This window comes from Xiphophorus hellerii, chromosome 17 (genome assembly GCF_003331165.1).
Source record: "Xiphophorus hellerii strain 12219 chromosome 17, Xiphophorus_hellerii-4.1, whole genome shotgun sequence".
NCBI classification, from domain to species: domain Eukaryota; kingdom Metazoa; phylum Chordata; class Actinopteri; order Cyprinodontiformes; family Poeciliidae; genus Xiphophorus; species Xiphophorus hellerii.
This window is the reverse complement of record NC_045688.1, coordinates 1,304,491-1,324,012: the sequence shown is the minus strand read 5'-3', so window position 1 is coordinate 1,324,012 and position 19,522 is coordinate 1,304,491. Positions and strand designations below refer to the sequence as shown.

The window sequence follows — 19,522 nt, the reverse complement described above, 5'->3', positions numbered from 1 at the left end:
AACCAAATCCCAGCATATCAGACATATTCTCAAACTAAACTCTCCAACTTTAAGCACCAAATTTGTAATGTCAAGTCCTGAAAGTATATAAAATATATTTTCATTGTCTACAGTCTGAATCCACGTTGAGATATTTGACTTCTCTGGCCCCACTCCCACACACACCATGCACACATGCATCGTTCACACACACACACTGAAAATAACAAGGCAACACGTCTCATGCATGTTTCTGCTCTTTATTCACACGAAGCTGCTGATTATAACTCAGAACGATTTCAGTTCAACAAGCTGAGAAACCAAACGCTGTCAGGAAAAACTTCAGAGCAAACGCAGAAAAATACATGAGCATTATGTTCATTTTAATATGCGCTGATATGTTAGTAATATAAAACAAATATATCCTGCTGAAGATTTTTATTGAGACAAGAATATTTCCTCTGTCAGGGCTCTTCAGTCGTGACCTCCAGATATTATTCATCTCCTGTCCTGGTGTCAGCTCTCTGCTGTAGGTTGATTTTAATATTTTTATCCTCTGTTTTGCTTAGTTTTGTTTTCCAAAGTGTAAACCACGGTGAGATTACGTGGTTTACACGGAAAGCAGTTTGCAGTGCAGGTTGTTGTTGTTAACAGTATTTTGTTTGCTTGATTATCTTTATGTTTTGTTTGGAGATATTTTGGACAGGATGATGATGTCTGAGTTTCAGGCCAAAACATGAACAATATCCACATTCCTCAGATTAAATATGTTTAAAGATCTTTTTTAAAAATGGTCTCAAAGAGAAACCTCAACAAGTTAAAGTGAGGCTGCAGAAATAAGTCTGAGATCTCTGACCTGACAGAAATGAAGCCACAATGGAAAAGTGTTGCTTTAAATCTGGGACAAGATTTACAGTTTTAACCCTTCGTTCAAATAAATCATTTTATGGTGGTTTCATTTTAGCATGAAGAGACCAAAATGTTAAATATTATTTTTAAATTGTGAACATGCAGCCAGGCAGTAAATCAGCCAAAGTGGTGAAGTTTCAGAGAATTTGTCCTTCAGTTCTGGAATATTCTTCTGGATCCGTCTCTGCAGCTCCGGCCACGTGTCGTCCATGCGCCTCTGGCCCTGCGTTACCATAGCAACGCTCCCGTCTGTTAGTTTTCCTGTAACAAAAAGTTGTTTCTCCGTTATTAGCATATTTAGCAGTGAGTACATGAGGATGATTGACAGCGCTAAGTCCTGGCTCTGATTGGTTGTTTTGGTGCATTTCTTCAAACAGTAGTAGCTGGAGGAAATAAATGATTTCACAGACTATTTGTCTCACAACAAACTGTTACAACAGGATAGTTTTCAATAAAAAGACCATATTTTTTATAAAGTGACATTCTGTATCTTTACGTTCAGCGCTCTGCTGTTTTCCCATGATGGGAGAAGTCCTCCCCCCAAACATGTTCGCCTCCTGAGGGTGGAGGAGGAAGCTTGGATAAAACGCCGTTTGACCCTCGTCGTCATGAAGCGATTCTTTGTTTCCTCACAGACTCTCTTTATCCTCCGTCTCAGATCAAATCTTCCCCGTTGTTTCCCTCCACGCCGCCGCCGCCGCAGCGCTCTCATGCAGCATTCATGAGCCTTCATCTTCAGCAGGCGTATAGTGGACAGCACAGTGGCGCCCTGACCTTAGGACCCAACCAGAGCTGACCTCTGACCCCAGCCTGCAGCCTGTTAGTGACGCCGTCCTCCATGAAGAAAGCGTGCAGTGTGGGACGAGCCGGGTTGGGGGCGGAGCCTCTCCGTCCGGGTCCCACCACAAGACAATGGGCTCATTTTGGAGATGTGTGCGTGTTTGTGGTGGAAGCTCTGGTATGTGAGTCTGTCTGAGAAGGCTGCGTGAACGCTGCGTCGGTGTGCGTCAGCTGCTGCCGTCACGCGGCAAAACCCTCGGATCACATGCTGCTGGGACGGGAAAACCCAAACAACCCGAAACATTCTGGTGGTACTTCACCCCGACTGGTCGCTTTATGAAGTCAGTTTTCCTACAGTCTGGAGTTTAATGTCCCAGCTTCAGCTGTGGAGAGGAAAGCCTTTCAAAAGGCGTGAGTTGATTAGTAGGCCTGTCTCAATAATCAATCAATAAATCAATCAATCATATGATGGATTAAAACCACCTCAATGATTTCCATTTGCATAATCTATTGGTTTTATATCAAAAACTGGATGGTTTGGCCTCAACCAGCTGTTTTGTTGGTTCTGTTTTGTTTATTTGGATATTTAAAATGTTTTCCAGTTCCAGTGTTGAATGATTATTAGAACTTAGATTATTGATCTTTGGGAACAAGTTCTTGTTTTTAGGCCTGTAAGATGAGAAACAATCTATTGTTCCTGAAGTTACTGTGATAAACAATAATATTGTAGTTTTGTAATAAAAGTAATAAAAAAGGTCCTGCTGGGTTCCTGCCATAAATAATGCAAAAACGCATTCTAGAAGGTCAATAAACTTTAAATTACAATGAACATTGAACACTGGAACTGGAACATTTTAAATATCCAACATAAACAAAACAGAAACAACAAAATGAATGATAGTCTCTGTAAACATCCAGTCTGAGGCCAACTTCAGGACGTAACATCTGTGATCTGTGGAGGATGGAGGGAATCTGAATCTGAACTCCCTGTTTGATCCTGGTTCCACTTTATTCCGTCTCCTATACATTCATCACCTCTCCACTCCCACATGAAGCCGTTCTCTCACTGAAACACGTTCCGCATGCAGACATGAGCCGACATGCATGCCATTCCTCTGTGTGGAGCAGGATGCTTTGTTCTGCAGAAGGCTCTTGTTGGCTGGCTTGCTTCAGGATTTTAACCCCAAACCCAGCTGAATGTGTTTAGCATGCATGTGGAAATGAAGATTTGTTTCCCGCAGAATGATTGATGCAGCAGCTCTGAGTTCCTAGAGCTGCTTGTTAGCTGTTCTAGTTAAAGTAACGTCAGCATGAAGAGAATTAAACCAATGAGGCTATCGAGTGAAACTCTGTTTTCAGGATTTTTATCATCATCACAACAACATGATGATGATGATGATGACCGCTTCTGGAACCACAACCAACCAACTCATAAAACTGGCTTGTAACTTTTTATTTAACACAATCTCACCAACTTTATTAAAATCTTAAAAAAATAATTTTATGCTTGAAAAGCAGTGAAGTTCTGGATCTGCTCCAGTTTTCTAGTTGTTTGAAACCTTTTATTCCTGATTTAAGCTCTTCGTTTTGAATTTTAAATAATGTTTTCACCAAAGTGCTAAATGTTTGAGTAGCTCTCCAGCCGAGCTGCAGGACACGATCAGGGCTTTAAAAGGTGATGCTGTGGGCCGTCTGTCAGCAGATCTGTTACGTTTCTCCTCTAAATCATACTGAGGACTTTAATCAGAATCTGTCTGGATAAACTTTTAAAACTTTAACATTTATAGCTCGCATTCTGTGACAGGATCTTTACATTCAAACATTTTTCCCAGCTGGACAGATTCAAACTGCGACTCTGTCATAACTGTGAAGTGAGTCAACAATCAAAAGGCACTTAAACTGTCTGCTGAACCCGAGACTGAAATACATTCAGATGATGAATTAATTACCTAGAGGCTCCAGGAACAAAGGAAAGTGTCAGGAAAACATGGTTTCTCCTCAGCTGAAGGAAAGTTTGTGTTATATTAAGCATGTAAAGTTTAGGAGTCAGCCGAATCCTTAAACAGGTGAAGCGTCTCCACCTGCCTCTCCACCCACGCGCCCTGGCAGCGCAGCGACCCGACGGCGCTCTGTTTACTCCGGTTTCCCGTCCGTCTCTGTCGGACTCCACGTCCTAGGTGACGTAAAGTTCATGTGAAAATGAACGTTTGTTTCCAGAGTGGAAAGGAGGAAAAGCTGCTGGTTGTTCTGAAATCAGATTAAAGTTTAAACATTATAAATAATCTGGAAAAGGTTTAATTTACTACAGATTACAACATTTAATTCATTTAGATTAAAAAAAGGATTTCCTGTAGCAGTCTGTCTCAATGATTCTGAAGCAGCCTCTGACTGAAGACTGTATAACAGTCTCATGACTGTCATGATGTTGATGTTAGGACTTTTTTTACATATTGCTACAAATGATCAGACATTCACTGAAGGAACATTATGGCCTTCAGGCATCAAGATGTTTATTTTGATATTAGTTGAAAGGAACCGGAAATAAACGTTGATCTACTACAACATATTTTTAATCAAGTAAAAGTAAAAAAATATTTGATAAAAAGTATTGAGTAACTGTAGTTTGACGCATGGATCAGATTTTCTACATTTAGAGGTTTTATTTATTCTAAATCTGGGCAGAGAACTGAGTGAAATATTTCAACCTGTACAGAGATTAAAAACGAGCAGCATGTGTGGTGTAACGTGGCGTAGTTAAAGCCCGAGTGTGTGTTTGGTGGGTTTGCAGGCAGAAATCCCTCCTCACATCGCTCTGCTGGGTTTAAGTGCTGTTGAGCAATAAGCCGTTCCTGCCTGTGGCTTGGATTTGATCCTGCGGTCTTGTGTAAACTCCCTCACAAAGCATCTGTTTCCTCTCGCCTGCAGGGTCAGCGGACTGCCTCTCTCTCTCTCACACACACACACACACACACTGCAGCTCAGGCTCTCTCTGTGTTTTCAGTCTGAACGCCTGCAGGTTCTGGAGCAGGGCGGGTAATGATGATGTCATAGACGTCAGGGCTGTTGAACGCCGCTCATCCGAAGGTTTGCTACAAATTTGACCCTTTGGGTAACTAGAGCTCCTTTAAGCAGCTCTGGAGCCGCCCATCTGGGACTGATAGCCGTAATGAAGAGCAGACGCTCCTCGTTCTGGCGGAGGGGGTTCAGGTTCTGACCCAGAGATTGGGAAACATCTTTTCTCCGTCAGCGAGGCTGAAAGTGATGAACGCAGCTGGGTGGAGAAACCTGATTCAGTCACAAGTTTGGTTTTCTCCACTAGCTGGGTTGTTACAAAATGTTTTATACTGACAGAGGAAGAATACAGATCTCTAGTTCCCATAAACAGTTTTTACTTTTTCTTCATTTTGAATCCAGATTTTAAATGGTTAACAAGCATGAATGTTCTTCTTATTTTTGTAATTTTGCTAATCCTGTGAACTGATTGGTGCATTCAAGTTCAGAAACAGCAGGTCCAGGAATGTTTTCTATGTTAAAGAAAAGTAAAAACTTAACGGGGAAAGTAGCTTCTGGGCAGAAACGGCCAACAGAGAAACTCTGAGCCGGTTTCAAAAAATACAAGAAGAAAGAGAGAATATGCAGGTAGAGAGCGTTCCCACCAACCCTGTTTGGTCCGTTTTATACCAACTCCTGGCCATTTGCCTAAAAAGTTTGCTTTGTTTGGTGAGGTGTAAATTCTAATTGACCTCTGACCTCTGGTCCTCCAGACCTGAGTCTTGGTTCGGCTGAAGTGAACTCTGGTTAATTTTGAATGTGAACACCAAGCGGACTGGAGACTGCTCCAAAAGCAGGAAGTGGACTACAGTGCAGGGCATTCTGGGTAAATACAACCAAAACTAACATGCTAGCCTAGCGCTAGCTGCAGAAATGGCTCCTGGTCTTTTGAAATCCTCCAACCGCTGAAATCTGACGCCTCCATTTTAGTTTCCATTTGGTGAAAAAGGAAGTTGCACTCGGTGTCTTCAAAGGTTTTGGTGTCGGTTCCTTCAGTGGTTTTGGTGCAGCGCCCCCACAGGCCAGGAGGGGAACAGGTTGCTCAAAGGGTTTGGTTGGTTTTAGAAACAGAACCACAGCAGCTGAAACTGGAACAAATGTTAACGTTTTGGGACCAATAGAACTGATTCCTCCGGACTATCAGCTGGGAAAACATCTTTTGTTGCAACAAAGCTCGGCCGGTATCTTTGACTAGGACAGATACGGGATTAAACACAGAGATGATGCCAGGTTCATCAATTATAGAGGGAGAACGTTGAGTTGTTGTCAGCAGTAGCTCAGCTGGTCTTTCCCAGGAAAATGTCTCCGCCAAACGCCAGACAAGATGTTGTTTTTATGAAGATCAATAAAAACAGAGAAAATGATAAAAACAGCCAGTGATGCAGAATTGGAGAGTAGTAGGAGAATGTAGCAGAGAGTAGAGGAGTGGTTGGTTTGTCCTCCAGAAGCAGCAGCAGTTTTAGGTTGGATGTTAATTATTTAATGGTTGGTTTGGACGGCTACATTTCCTTAATGAATGAAATCTTGTTTTCAATGTCTGAAGCATTTAATTGGGACAAAAAAAGGTCAAACAGAATAAATGGTAGTGTTTTCTAAACGGAGCCTGCTGTGAACTGTTGATGCCGTATTCTGATATGAAGCTTCATGAACCGGTGCTGCTTCTGTTTCCCTTCTTCTGTTCTGAGCAGCATTATGAGAGGATCATAACTGCGTCTGTTTGCTGCAGCCTGACGTGTTTTTGCTGTGCAGCTGCTAATCGCTGCGCTGGCTGTGTGTGCAGCTGGAACCCTGAACCTGAACTGATTCTAATGTGTCATTTTAATCAGATTCCACAGCGTTCTGCTCCGGCGCCTCGTCATTGTCATTAATATTATAATTCCATGTTTTAGCAGCAGACTTCTTCTTTCTCATAATTGCCTTTTTTCCACTTTGCCAAGAACACAATCGGGGACTAAACTGTGGCTTTTTGTTTTTAGCATGAAATTGATGAAATGTAAAAATGTGGATATTGGCAGAGCGCAGCGGCTTTTGGCAGGTCTTTAACTGCAGATATCAGTTAAATCGTAGTTTCACAGCTGCTTCCTGGACGTGCTGTGTGCAGACAGATGGAGGGTCCCGGGGTCTTTAACAGACAATGGTATGGCCGTAAGTCATTCCCCTGTCTAACAAGAGGAAAATCAAAACCCTCTGCTGCACACACACACGCTCCGGCTCGCTGTCACACACACATCAGAGAGCAGCAGCAGCAGCATCTCCCTGCCTGGCCGTGTGAGTTTCCTCCCCTGCATGCTGCTTCTGGGTTTCTCTCAGCGGTTCTGCTCTAATGAGGCAGGTGACAGTGCAGGTCTGAGCGACGGGAACCGGGAGGCAGGGCTAGCGGTCGGCTTAGCTTCGCCCAGACGCCGCCCTGAAAACACAGGTTAGCCTCCTCAGGCTCCTGCTGGCATCTGCTCTATTTGCATTTGAGTTATTTCATGCCAAAAAATTTCAAGAAAGTTCTGGCAAGTTGGAAAACATCATGAATGGAGGAAAAATCTATCAGTTCTCTGGCTGAGGGAAAGTTTTGCATTTTCTCACCCAACTTTTGGAGTTGTTGAACCGAACCTTGCAGCTCCGCCGCTGCTGCTCTGGACTTAATGACTGAGTTTAAAACTTGGTGTTAAAATCAATGGCAGCTTCTGCCAGGTGAAAACAAACTGACCCTATCGACGTTAATACTCCTACTAGCATGTAGGCAAAGCTAATCAATGATCATCGCTGCAGGTACAGCTGCTGATGCAAATTTTATTTAAATAAGTTTTTAGCTCATAACTGATGCAGGTTATTGCATAGAGGCGTCCAGCTGGAGAGTAAACAACTTTAAAGTTTGAGTTTAGAATAAACATTTAACTTTTTAATGTGTTTGATTGATCGAAAGTATAAATTTAAAGAAAACAAAACATTCATCAGTGGCACTGAAAGTGTTTTTGGTGCTTTTTGAACTGAAATCTAAAGATATAAAGCGCTAAACTCCAAACGCTGCTGGGATCCCAGTAAAGACGTAAATACCTGCCTGCTTGTTTTACTCAGCAGTGAGTTTCGGGTCAGAACCTGTAGCATTTTGTTTACTGTTTACATTTATTCTCATTTCTTTGCTTGTGATTTTAAAAAACTCTTATATTTTTAATCTGTTGGATAAAAGAATCAAAAATCACCAGTCACATAATCATCGTCAGGAAGTCCTGTAAAATATGTTTATGACATTTTTCCATATAATTTGTGTTTTTCGGTTATATTCCTTTTTTAACCAGTAATCACTCCCTTCCTGTTTGTTTGTTCTCGTCAGTCTTTGTCAGATCCTCCAGTTTTTGTCTTCAGCAGTTTGTCTAAGTTACATTGAGGCCAATAATTCACCTCTATTTCCACTTAATAACCCAACATCATCATTAGAGCTTAAACTTTTTATATTTTCCACCATTTTCACCCAAAAGCCAAATATCTCTACCCTTTTCTGGTTTTCAAATTCAGGTTAGGAGCTGCATACAGGTTTATATTATGCAGCTAAATTGAAAAGTGAATCTGTTCTCAGCCTTTTTACGTTTTTATCGATGTTGCAAATAAATTTGGGTCTTGTGTGAGAAAATGATGGGTTTAAAAAACATCTCTCAGTGAATCATCGATCTTTAAAGCTGCTCTGACCTCGGCGTTCGGGTGTTAAACACTTCCTGTTATCTGGAAGCAGGAAGTTGGATAAAATGCTGCCTGGCTGTGGAAACGGGCCGTATTGGTGATGTTCTGCTCTTATCTGCGGCTGCAGGTCTTAGTGCTCCGATGTATTCTCTCTCATCATTATCCTCATAAATATCAGCCTCTTTGCCTCCATTTTGATTTTTTATTCTATTTTCTGGTCCGACTGAGTTACATTCAGATTCATGTAGGGAGAAAAATCACACATATGCATTATCACAGCTAATAACAGATGGCAGGAAGATTAAACTGGCTGCAGCTTCACTTCGCTGTTCAAACTGTACCATAAACATGCAGACGATACGCAGCTCTACATTATGACGCCCAAACAGTAAACAGTTCCTAGATCGGATCAGCGCGTGGACGTGGAATGACTTTCTGCAACTGAACAGAAACAAACCTGGAGTTTTTATTCTTCAACCTAAAACTTCTTCAACTCTCCCTGCAGCCGTTGCAGCCTGGCTAGCCGAGTTTCTTTTACTGATTTGTAAAAGCTAAGAGGTGGTAGATTCTTTTTGTGGGCGCTATGTTCTGTGAAATACAAAAAGGAAAATATGTGAAGTCTCAGTTCCAAAGGTTCATCTAATCCTGCAGGGTGCATGAAGCCTGACTGCCTGATGCCAAATGAAATGTTTCCTCCATGAAACGTTTCCTGCAGAGCTCACCTGGAGAGCTTTCCTGACCATGAAGTGGAAAGCTGCATCTCCAGAGGAGTTTGGCAGAAGATCACCAACAACAGCATTAGCACTTCAAACAACAAGAAATAAAAACACACAGGCTAAAAAATAGCACCAGTTAATATAAACACACACTTCACATCCGCCCGGGTCGGAGTAAACGCAGCCTGCAGAGTCGGTTCGGTTCTAATGGGAGATTAGCCTGGATGGCGAGAGAGAGAGAGAGGAGGGATGCAGGCGAGGACGACAAACACACAGACACTTGTAGCGGAGTGTGTGTGTGTGTGTGTGTGGGCTGACCCGCTTGATTGCTCGTCTATGGGACTCAGTGGATAACAGCAGCAGACAGAAACTAGAATACTTTATTTGTCCTGTTTTTATTTTATGAGAACGTAGCAAGAGGAAACGTCTGATAACGTCACCAGCTGATGGTTCCTCCCAACTCCCAAAAATAACTTCAGAAATCAGGTTTGATTCAGTAAAAATCTGTTTCAGTGACACTGAAACATTAAAGGAAAATCCCATATTTAATCTGGGAATGCTGCGACAGACTGGCGACCTCATCTGACCAAAGCTCTCATTTGAGCTTTGGTCAAATGAGAGTATTTTTATTTTTGTTTTATTTTTTATTCTGTCATGCCGTGGGCCGGTTTCTCTTCCAAACGTAGATTGAGTTAATAACAGCCAAGGTGCAAATAGCAGGTTCAGTTTGTGTTTTTCTCCTGCAGTAAATTTATTTGAGGAGATTTCACACGTCGGCACCAGCAGGTCCAGTAAGTTGTTTCTTCAGTGGAGGAACGCTGAAGGACTTATGTAAGCCGATCCGAGTCATTGTCACTGGTTCTCCCCTTAAGGCGAGACTGGGAACGCGTCCAACCATCGACATCCTCCCAGCGGCACGCTACACCTGTTCACCAGATCCTTCATTCTCCGTCTTTAAGGACACGCAGCAGAAAGTCGGATTCTAGTGCCGGGCAGGGAGTTTCCTGGCTGCGTGCCGTGATCCGGGTTTGGATCGGGATTTAAGGCCCGGCAGATCTCTGCCTCTGAGGATGAGGTCCGGCTGGGGAGGAAAGCTGATCCAATAAAAGCAGCTCTAGTTAGAGATGGGCTGGATTCAGCAGCAGCAGGAGGAAATGTTCCAGCTTGAGTTCGGATGGACCCAGTTCTCCTTCCAGCAGGAGAAAACGGGTCGCATGCCTTAGTCAGCAGATTTTCCGAAATCCTTCAGACCTTGAACATGAACCTCAAAACATTTCCTCCAAACTGATCCTCACAGCTGGACTGCAGCTTCATCCACTTCATGGTGGAGGCAGCATCATGCTGAGGGACAGGGCAGCAGGTCAGAGTCGACGGGAGACTCAGCAGGTTCAGCTTCCAGCAGGATGATCACCCTGCATAATACAGCGGCCTAGTCAAAGTCCACACCTGAATCCAACTGAAAATCAGTAAAAAGACTTGAAAACCTTTTCATTGAAAACAAGCTGGATATTGTTGTTGTTTTTTATTTTAAAATAACAATCAGAAATGTTTTTAATAAAATAATCCAACTGTACAAAGTAATAACAGTTAAAGTAATAAACACAATACAATCGCACATCAGTGTTAAAAAAATAAAAATAAAAATGTGTTTTTAGGTTGTCAAAAAAAACACGACTCAAAACAGTTATTAAACAAAGAAGTGCAAACTGGCGACGTCTATAACGAGTACAACAATCTTGGGGCGGGGCAACGTTAGTGGGCGGGGCAACGTTAGTGGGCGGGGCAACATTAGTGGGTGGGGCTATGATAAGGGCGGGGCTATGTTAGTGGGCGGGGCTTTAACCTACTTTAACCAGCCTGGCCATCGCCTTCATTAAACTTTGACTTGAAACTATTTTTTTGCAACTATATTAAAAAAGTTGTTGAATTCCAACAAAATCTTTTAACTTGCTGACAAATTATTTGTAAGGTAGTTTTTTTATTTCCAGTGTGATTTGGATGACTGTGTATTTGGGCCTTTGCAGATAAAAAAGGAGTAAATTCCCCTAAAAAAAACTAAAATTTTTGAAATTTTCTACAAAAATTGTGGAAATTTCTGGGTTTGAAAAGTTAAAAAAAAATCTTAAGAAAATTTTGATAGGATTACATTTTTGTTGAAATTTGCTCCTTTTTTTCTAAAATACACGTCATAACGAGGATATTTTGCACTGGAAACGAGTCAAACATACTTTAAGGTTTTTGATTTCTGCAGTGCAGAGAAAACATTTCTTTCTCCTTCCTCTGCAGGAACCTTCGAAGTCGAGACGCAGGAGGAAATTTCACCAAGCTGGAAATCCAGGAGTCTGTGAGGAAGCCAAATGAAAAGAGGTAATATAAAAAAATCAACATAATCATGTGCATAATCAGAACGCTGGCACTGTTCTGGGCTCGGCTCGTAACGGCGATATGAGATTGGAGTTTATTGCATTAATCATGTAAACGTTGCTCTTGTGATTAAAGCAGAGCTGCTGTTTATTGCTTGTAATTGTATTGGGGTCGGGCTGCGCTCCCAGGAACGCCACATCCAGCATTAATATTAGATGAACTGACTCCGGATCAGGCGCCCGAAGCTGCTTCCTGCTTCATGCTGCTCTGGGTCTGACCTCAGACCAGAACACACCCATGTCACAACTGTTAGCTGGCAATATTCCCCCTGCTTTTCTCTCTATTTTCATCTGTAAATCCAATAAGGGGCGGTATGCGTGCGCATGCATAAGGAAAAACGGCCCAGGGAACAGGAAGTGGTGAGGAAGAGCTGATTGAAAAGCTGCAGCTTTCGAGAAGAACTGGGGCTGGAGAAGCTTTCTTTGAAGAAACAGACAGCTGTACTCTTCACCTCTTCCTCATGACCTCGCTCAGCAGAGCGGCGACAGGCCTGAACATCCAGAAACATGTCCGCCCCCCTCCCTCCGCCTGCCTGTGAACTTTAAATGCAACACGAGCCTCTTTGCCGCGCTGGAAATGTTGAGAAATCTCCAGCAGATCCCTGAGAGTGTGTGGAGGATATGAAGTTAAAAAGGTTTGAACGGATCGCTGCTCTTCCTCTTGTCTTTGATGTCGGATCAGATCCGCCTGCTGCTGGACTGGAGAAAGAGGAGGAAGAGGAGGAAGAGGCTTTGCTGCCCAGATTTAAATGCTGGGTAAACACATGTATCAGCTTAGAGGGAAGAGGCTCCAGATGATCCGGCCGCGCCGCCGTTCAGAGAAATTTACGCGACTCTGGTTCCCCAGAACCAGCTGGACACGTCGCTGATTTATTCACACACACACTCCTTGTTTAGGAGCAACCTGGTGTGTGGGCGTGTGTGTGTGTTATCAGGAGAAGAATGCTGCTAATGTGAGCAGAATTAAAGATCTGCTGTTGCATGTATGCAGTTCTGACCCAGAGGTTCTGATAGATCTTCGTCTTCCTCCTCCTCCCAGATGCTCAGATTTAAATCCACCAAGAAACGCTGAAATTTTTTAATTTATGTCAGAAATTATCTACAAACATTTTGGAAAATTCTGGGTTTGAAAAGTTAAAGAATTTGCTAGAAAAAACTGAGAATTTTTCTCAGAAGTTTTTCCTTTTTTTCTCCCTAGCAAATTTCTCAGAAATTTTAAAATTTCCAATTTTTTCTGGAAAATTTCAGAGATTTCTTTGGCTGAAATTTACTCCTTTTTTCCTGTCTACAATACACGGCCCTAATAAACGGTAAACCAGGCGTGTTGCATCCTGCAGCTGCATCACAAGCTGCCATTCTGTCACAAAACTTTGTCCATATTCTGATGTCGAATTGCAGTTGTTTCCATTCCATAAGAAACTTCACTAAAATTACATGTGATCAGTTTTTAGAAAACATCCAGCGCCGTCATCGTCCAACCACTTCCTGTCGTCGTCTTCTTTGTGGTTTTTGCCAGTAGCAACATCTGGTTGTTGATCATGAGTTGTTTGATGTGAAATAAATATTTCCAATTCAGTTTTTTAAAGTAAATTATTTGTTCCTAGAGCCAAAACTTCATCAAAAAAGGTTTTTTCTAAATTGTGTTTTGTGCAGAGTGTAATAATTGAGTGTAAACATTGAGTTGGAGGATTTTGTGTAAAAAATGTAATGAATTCAGCCAGTAACTAAATAAACGGCTGGATTTAATCCAGCAGGTTTACTTTATAAACTCCAGGAGAATCTGAACCAAAGAACTGTTTTAAAATTCAACACATCCATCCAGAGTGTGTTTTCCTTCCCAACCAGTTTCTGGAAAATCTTCCAGGCATTTGTTGCACAATCATGTGAAAAGACGAGTTGAGAGAGAGAAACCCCAGAGAGAGAGGGAAACCGCAGCTTCGGTTCATTTCATCTCAACTTTTAAATCAGTTTACGTTGAAGTCGGAGTGTGTTGGTCGTAAACTGAGAGTTTTCACACCCGAGGGGCAGGAGCGGCGCCGCATGGAAACATGAGCCTGACTCCAGGAGAATACACCGTCCGTGTAGAAAGAACTGAGTGTAATTTGTGATGTTGCGTGTTTGTTTTCGATCCGGTTTGTTTGTTTTAGGAGGCTGAGCAGAGAGACGGGGCGGGCGGGGGGCCGAGGATTCCTCTGCAATGAGAACCAGATGATCGCTTCGCTCTCAGGGGCGTCGCTCAAACTTCACTGCTAACATGTTTGGATGATCTGATGAAATCGGCTTCCCTGCTGCTCCGCCCTGCCTGCAGCAGGTGTGTGTGGGTGTGTGTGTGTGTGTGTGTGGAAGCAGCTCACACTCGTCCACCCCGGTGATGAGTGTTGGCAGGAAGTTTCCCTCACGTCGCCGCGTTTGTTTGCTGCTCCGTTTATTATATCAGCTCCACTCTGATGGATGTAATAAATCACATTTAGATTGATAACAGAGCATAAAGTCAAGATCAGTTTGAGCAGTTATGGTGACTCTATTAGATCTAAAAATAAATGTTTCTTCATAATGGAGGGAGGATTTCCAGTAGCAGTCAGTGTTGAAGTGAGCCTGTTGAGGCCTCTGACTGAAGACTGTTGCTGTGTGACAGTGTGATGGCTGACATGACATGCTACCAGCTCCATGTCCAAACATCAGAGATGATGTCATCATGTCCAGGATGGCATCAGCAGCTGTTAGCTGCTCTGCTAATCCTCCTCCTTTGCTTTTGCTTCTCCCTTTTAAACCTCTGGATTTCCATCAGATTTTTATCATGTTCCTCCTCAACTTTGTGCAGTTTGGTTTGAGTTTATGTCCAGTTCCTCGTGGAACCTCCTCTGTCTGGGTTCGTCTCTGTTTCAACGTCTCCAACTCGGACTGGATGGAAAACATCAGATTTAAAATGTTTAGTTCATCCTGACTGAATTTATTTGAATATTTTGAAACCAGACATGACAGCAGGTCCAGCGGTTTGAACAGCATCATCGGTTTGTCTTCCTGGACAAACACACACTTCCTGTCCACGTCATGAGACGGATCCGTCCGTCGCTTCGCTGCAGACGCTGGTGAGCCTTTGACTTGTCAGCCAGTCATCCTGAGCTGGAGAAAACATAACACACTCTGATACACACACACACACCCATCTCTGACCCGCCACCTCTCCCACAGGGAGCGCACACACACACACACACACACACTCAGAGCGCTGCGGACCGGTTTCATCAAGCCGGTGAACAACATAGCACCGTGCCCTCGCCCAGCCCCACGGCAGCCTGGGAAATGAAGTGTGCCGGCTCGCGGTGACCTTTGCCCCCCTGCAAAGCGAGGACTGCGTGTGTGAAGCGGCGCCTCCGCAGCAGCGGCTGACATCCAAACATGTCAGTCGCCGTATATTCAAGCAACAACCTGGATAAAAAAGCAGAGCGGAGCGGGAAGTAAACAACATCCAGGCGTAGCGCGGCTGGAAGCCAACGGCCCCCAGCGGCCCCTGGAGCAACGCGCCCAGATGAGCCTGAGATCGAGTCTTCTTTGTGTCAAATCTGCAGAGCTTTAATTGGCTGCTGCTTCACCTGACCTCTGACCTTTCGGTACAAATGACCAGGGCATCCTAGGCAGAGAGAAATTTCCCGTCAGAAGTTGTTTAGCGGCAGGATTCCCCAGACTGATGGGAGCTGCCGGATCAATGCAGGGGCCACAGGGTGCAAACACTTCTGCAGCCGTGGCATGTTGGGCTTTGACTCGCATTTCTTCAAGCATTTATACTTAAGCTGTGAGTTATCCGAGCTCTGCAGGTTATCTGATGAGATTTAGGTCAAAATAAACTAACGTGAGAAATATTCCAGGGTCAGAGGATGAAGTGATTATTTTAGTCAGATGAGGCTGAACATTAAAGGAGATTTTAAGTTTTAATAATTAAAGGTGTGCCAATATGGATTTACATAAATAACACAAATCTGCCGCCATTTTGTAACGACGCTTGGTGTTCTGATGTCTTACAAAACAAACTAGAAAAATGAACGAGATTCAGTCGTCCCGTCTTCATTGAAGGAAAACATTTTGATTCATTTTGGTTTTTACCGAATTCCCAGGAAGCTTGACATGAACCTCACCGAGTTCAAGGTTCACGAAATGAAGATTGAGAACTTCATGGACACCGCTAACGGCGCTAACTGGCGCTAACAGAGCTAACTGGTGCTAACAGCGCTAACTGATGCTAACAGAGCTAACTGACACTAACTGAGCTAACTGACGCTAACAGAGCTATCTGGCGCTAACAGAGCTAACGGAGCTATCTGACGCTAACTGGCGCTAACAGAGCTAACTGGCGCTAACTGATGCTAACGGAGCTATCTGACGCTAACTGGCGCTAACGGAGCTAACTGGCGCTAACTGATGCTAACGAAGCTAACTGACGCTAAGAGAGGCTAATGGTCGTCTGGTCAGAAGTTTGTTGTTTTATGTTTTATGTGAATATCAACAGCATTGTTGATATTTCGATTCCAGTATCTGGTTCTTGTATCTGCAGCAGGCATGAATAATTTTAAGGAACGTTTATTCAGCATATTTATGTTGAATAAATGTGAGAAATTAAGTACTTTTGTACGATTCTTCATGAAATAATTGTTTTGAATCGAATCATGGCCCAAAAAGTGGAATCTGAGTGAGAGATGGTAAAAGATTCCCACTTGGACTAAGAATGCTTTCTTGCCTTTTTTCCAGGGAAAAACATGCCGACAATCTAATGCCAAGAAACAACAATCCAGATTTTTGTCATTTTTCTTGGTACTTTTATGCAGTTTTTCAGATGATAAAAAGATTCTTTGGAAACGGTTGGAACTAAAATCCCAGTTTTCTGTCAGATTGTCTTTATTTTTTGATTTAAATAGAAAATGAGAAAAATGTTATTTTGAGACATTTTGAGATTCTGCTGGTAATTAAGATTCTATTTATGAACATTAATTTATCCCAGTAGTTTAGTAGCTTTTTATATATTTGGTTTGCTGTGTTGGTTCAGTATTAATTACCAGACACATGAAAACTTTTCTCTGTCATTGAACAGCAGGGCAGATTAAATCCCAGAACCAGAAAATATTCCGCAGTTTTCTGATGAGTTCGTGTTCGCCAGATGTCAGGACTTTTCATCTGGATCCAGATGTTAGTTGAGATGAAGGGAATGTTGTGAAGAAAACAAGCTGCTCTAAAAACCATGTCTGCTGTTTTTCCTCCCAGAACAACAGATTAAAAACCACAAAGGGCTCAGTCTGCCGGTGTCCCTGTGCATCTGTGTGTTTTCTCCGGGTACTCCTCGCTCTTCATCATGTTCTATAACTAAAGATTTATTTCTGCATCAAAAGCTTTGGGCTTGAGTATTTCAAACCGGTCTAAGCAGTTTAGTCGAGGTTTTCGACAATCAGATGTTTTCTTTCCTGGGTAAATCAAATTAGTTTATAATCACGACCATCAGAACGAGCATGTGGAACATCTTTATGGGAACCATCATTTTTTCAGCTGCACACGTTGTTAAATTTCCCTCTAATCACAATCTCTGTAGTTTGGGGAGAGAATATTTCTCCCTCCACAGGCTGGCAAAGCGCTTGAATAAATTTCCCTGTTGAATGAGCCGAATGGAGAAACTTCTGGCAGACTGTGAACATATGGAAACGGTCAACTGGTTATTGTCTACATTAGTTCCAGTTGTCAGTTTTATGGAGGAATCTCTAAAGCCAGTTTGGCATCAGTGAACTGAACTTTATGGCGCACTTTGGACCGGAGCGAGTCATTTGTGGTCCTTTTAGTTAAATGTGGACGGCAGCCAAAGCTTTCGATGTTGGACTTTGAGATTTACTGACTCAATAAGCCAAGACATCCTTAGTTGGATGGGATTTAGATTTCCATGTCCCGGTTAACCAAACATGAATGTTTGGTTAACCGTCAGGTTAATGGGAGGACTGGGAGCAGCAGCGTCAGGAGGATTTACAGCCAGAAAGCAGCGGCTAAGACGTTAGCCGGTTGGTTTTGACTTTACACTGAGAAATCTGTGCAGACTGAACCGTGAACAGATTTCTACTGTCACTTGCATTTCGTTTTCTTTGGGAACTTTTTTTGTCTGTTGCACCTGAACTTTAGTCCTGCATAATATTTCTGATGATCATCTAGTTTTTAAGGAAATTAAAACATATAAATCTCATTTCTCCACTGAGTTTCTTGGATCTTATTGTTTTCAGTATTTGCAGGATTATAAATTGTCATAAAAAGGTAGCTAATAATCCTTTTCAGTAGAACATGGTATTTTAGATGTTTTCTATCTGGATTTAAAGCCAGAACAAAATCTGAAGTTTAAGAGCTTTAATGCTGTTTTCAGGAGCTGATCAGGTTGTTATTGCGTGTTTAGATTTAACTCACCTCCTTTTGAGCATTTGAGGGGTGTCAGTGGTTCAAATCCTGTTTTACTAAATTAAAATGTTGTGATTTTGTGTCTTTTGCTGCTTCACCTCATCATGGAGTCCCACAGGGTTCAGTTATCGGTCCCCTGCTTTTCTCTTTATATCTGCTACTTTTTGGCTTCATTCCCAGAAAAATTGAGTTTCTTTCCCTCGTATGTTTACGACTCCCAGATTGTTTCCCTTTTAGAAACACAAATGCTTCTCAGTAGACTCAGTTCTACGTTACAGATGGTCAATTCTGTGATATCCACTGGAAACATGTTGGTTTTATGATCATTTTCACCTCTGGAACCCTGATTAAATATTCGGACCGGTTTTAAGACGTCTCCAACAGATTTATACACAATTCTTCATGGCAGTATTGGGATCTGTGTACATTTTTTGAGAAAGATGAATTTAAAATGTGGTTAATGCAGTTTGGAGGAAAAGATCTGCAGGCTGTTGATTTTAAAATCCAGAAAAATGAGTCACTATTGGCTCGGTTCTGAAAACTACTGATACCTGTCTTTATAAAAACATGTCAATGCCTGTTTTAGACCCTTTGCTAGTGGTACCATTATTTTATTCATGATATGAGTGAATCAGTGTGGTGCATAATGCTTTTTATGCTATTCACACAGAGAAAAGAGATGGAGAGGAAATTGGGCGAAGTGCATGAAATGGAGACGCTGGGACAGAGAAGGGTTAGAGAGAGTGGGAGTGAGACAATGAAACGCAGAGAAAGAAACCAAAGGAGAGGAGCGGGAAAAAATATACGGGATTCACGCAGGCAGCAATGAGGCCACCTCTATCTACTGCGCCAGAAAGGAAGTGAAAGTGTGCGTACTTCCTGCTAAAGTATGTCCAAAACTTTCATAACCTCCTGCACACGTGACAAAACGCAACATTTAACTCTGGAACCAACGAACACGCAGAGAAGAAACAGTTTTTATGTTTCACTACAAAAATGTTCTGACTTTCCGTCTTTAAAAGCTGCTTTCAGGGACAGACTAATGGAAAAAATCACCTCCCACACGCCTCTTTTTTTAGTTAATTCACCGACTACGTGACTTTCAATAACAGCTGATTCCTGCAGTTTTTATGAAATGATTACAGCTGAAAACACTTAATAAATGAGGAAAAGTGTCACAAGTTCATCCTCTGACCTTTAAATGGACATTTCAGTCTATATGGCAATCAATTATGAGGAAAATGAGAGCTAAAGAGACAACGGGCCATGCTTTAGGTTATTACTTTATGTAGTTAACAAATGCCAAAGCCAACAGCAGCAGGTACTAAAGGTGAGGCATAAAGCAGGAGTAAAACACACTAATTACATCCTGTAAAGACTTCAGATGTTCTGCTCAAGTTTAAGCTGCTCCTTAAACGCTTCACTAAAAAACCATTGCACTGGTTTCAGGAATCAAACCAGTTTAATTACCTGCAGCCAGAAGCAACACCTGAAGGGAAATTGTTCAACTGCAGAGATATTAATGTCCTGAAAGAGGCAGAAATCACCAGGACACCAGACTGAACGGCAGGAGGAAGA

General features: G+C 42.4%; 1 long non-coding RNA gene across 1 annotated transcript; it reads right to left on the bottom strand.

Moving 5' to 3' along the window:
- Window positions 1-218: 218 nt before the first annotated feature.
- Window positions 219-1,951, bottom strand: LOC116736933 (uncharacterized). The gene is made up of 2 exons (XR_004342704.1): window positions 1,385-1,951; window positions 219-1,149 (listed from the first exon to the last, which is right to left on the bottom strand). It is a non-coding gene; the product is annotated as an uncharacterized LOC116736933 (long non-coding RNA).
- Window positions 1,952-19,522: the final 17,571 nt, after the last annotated feature.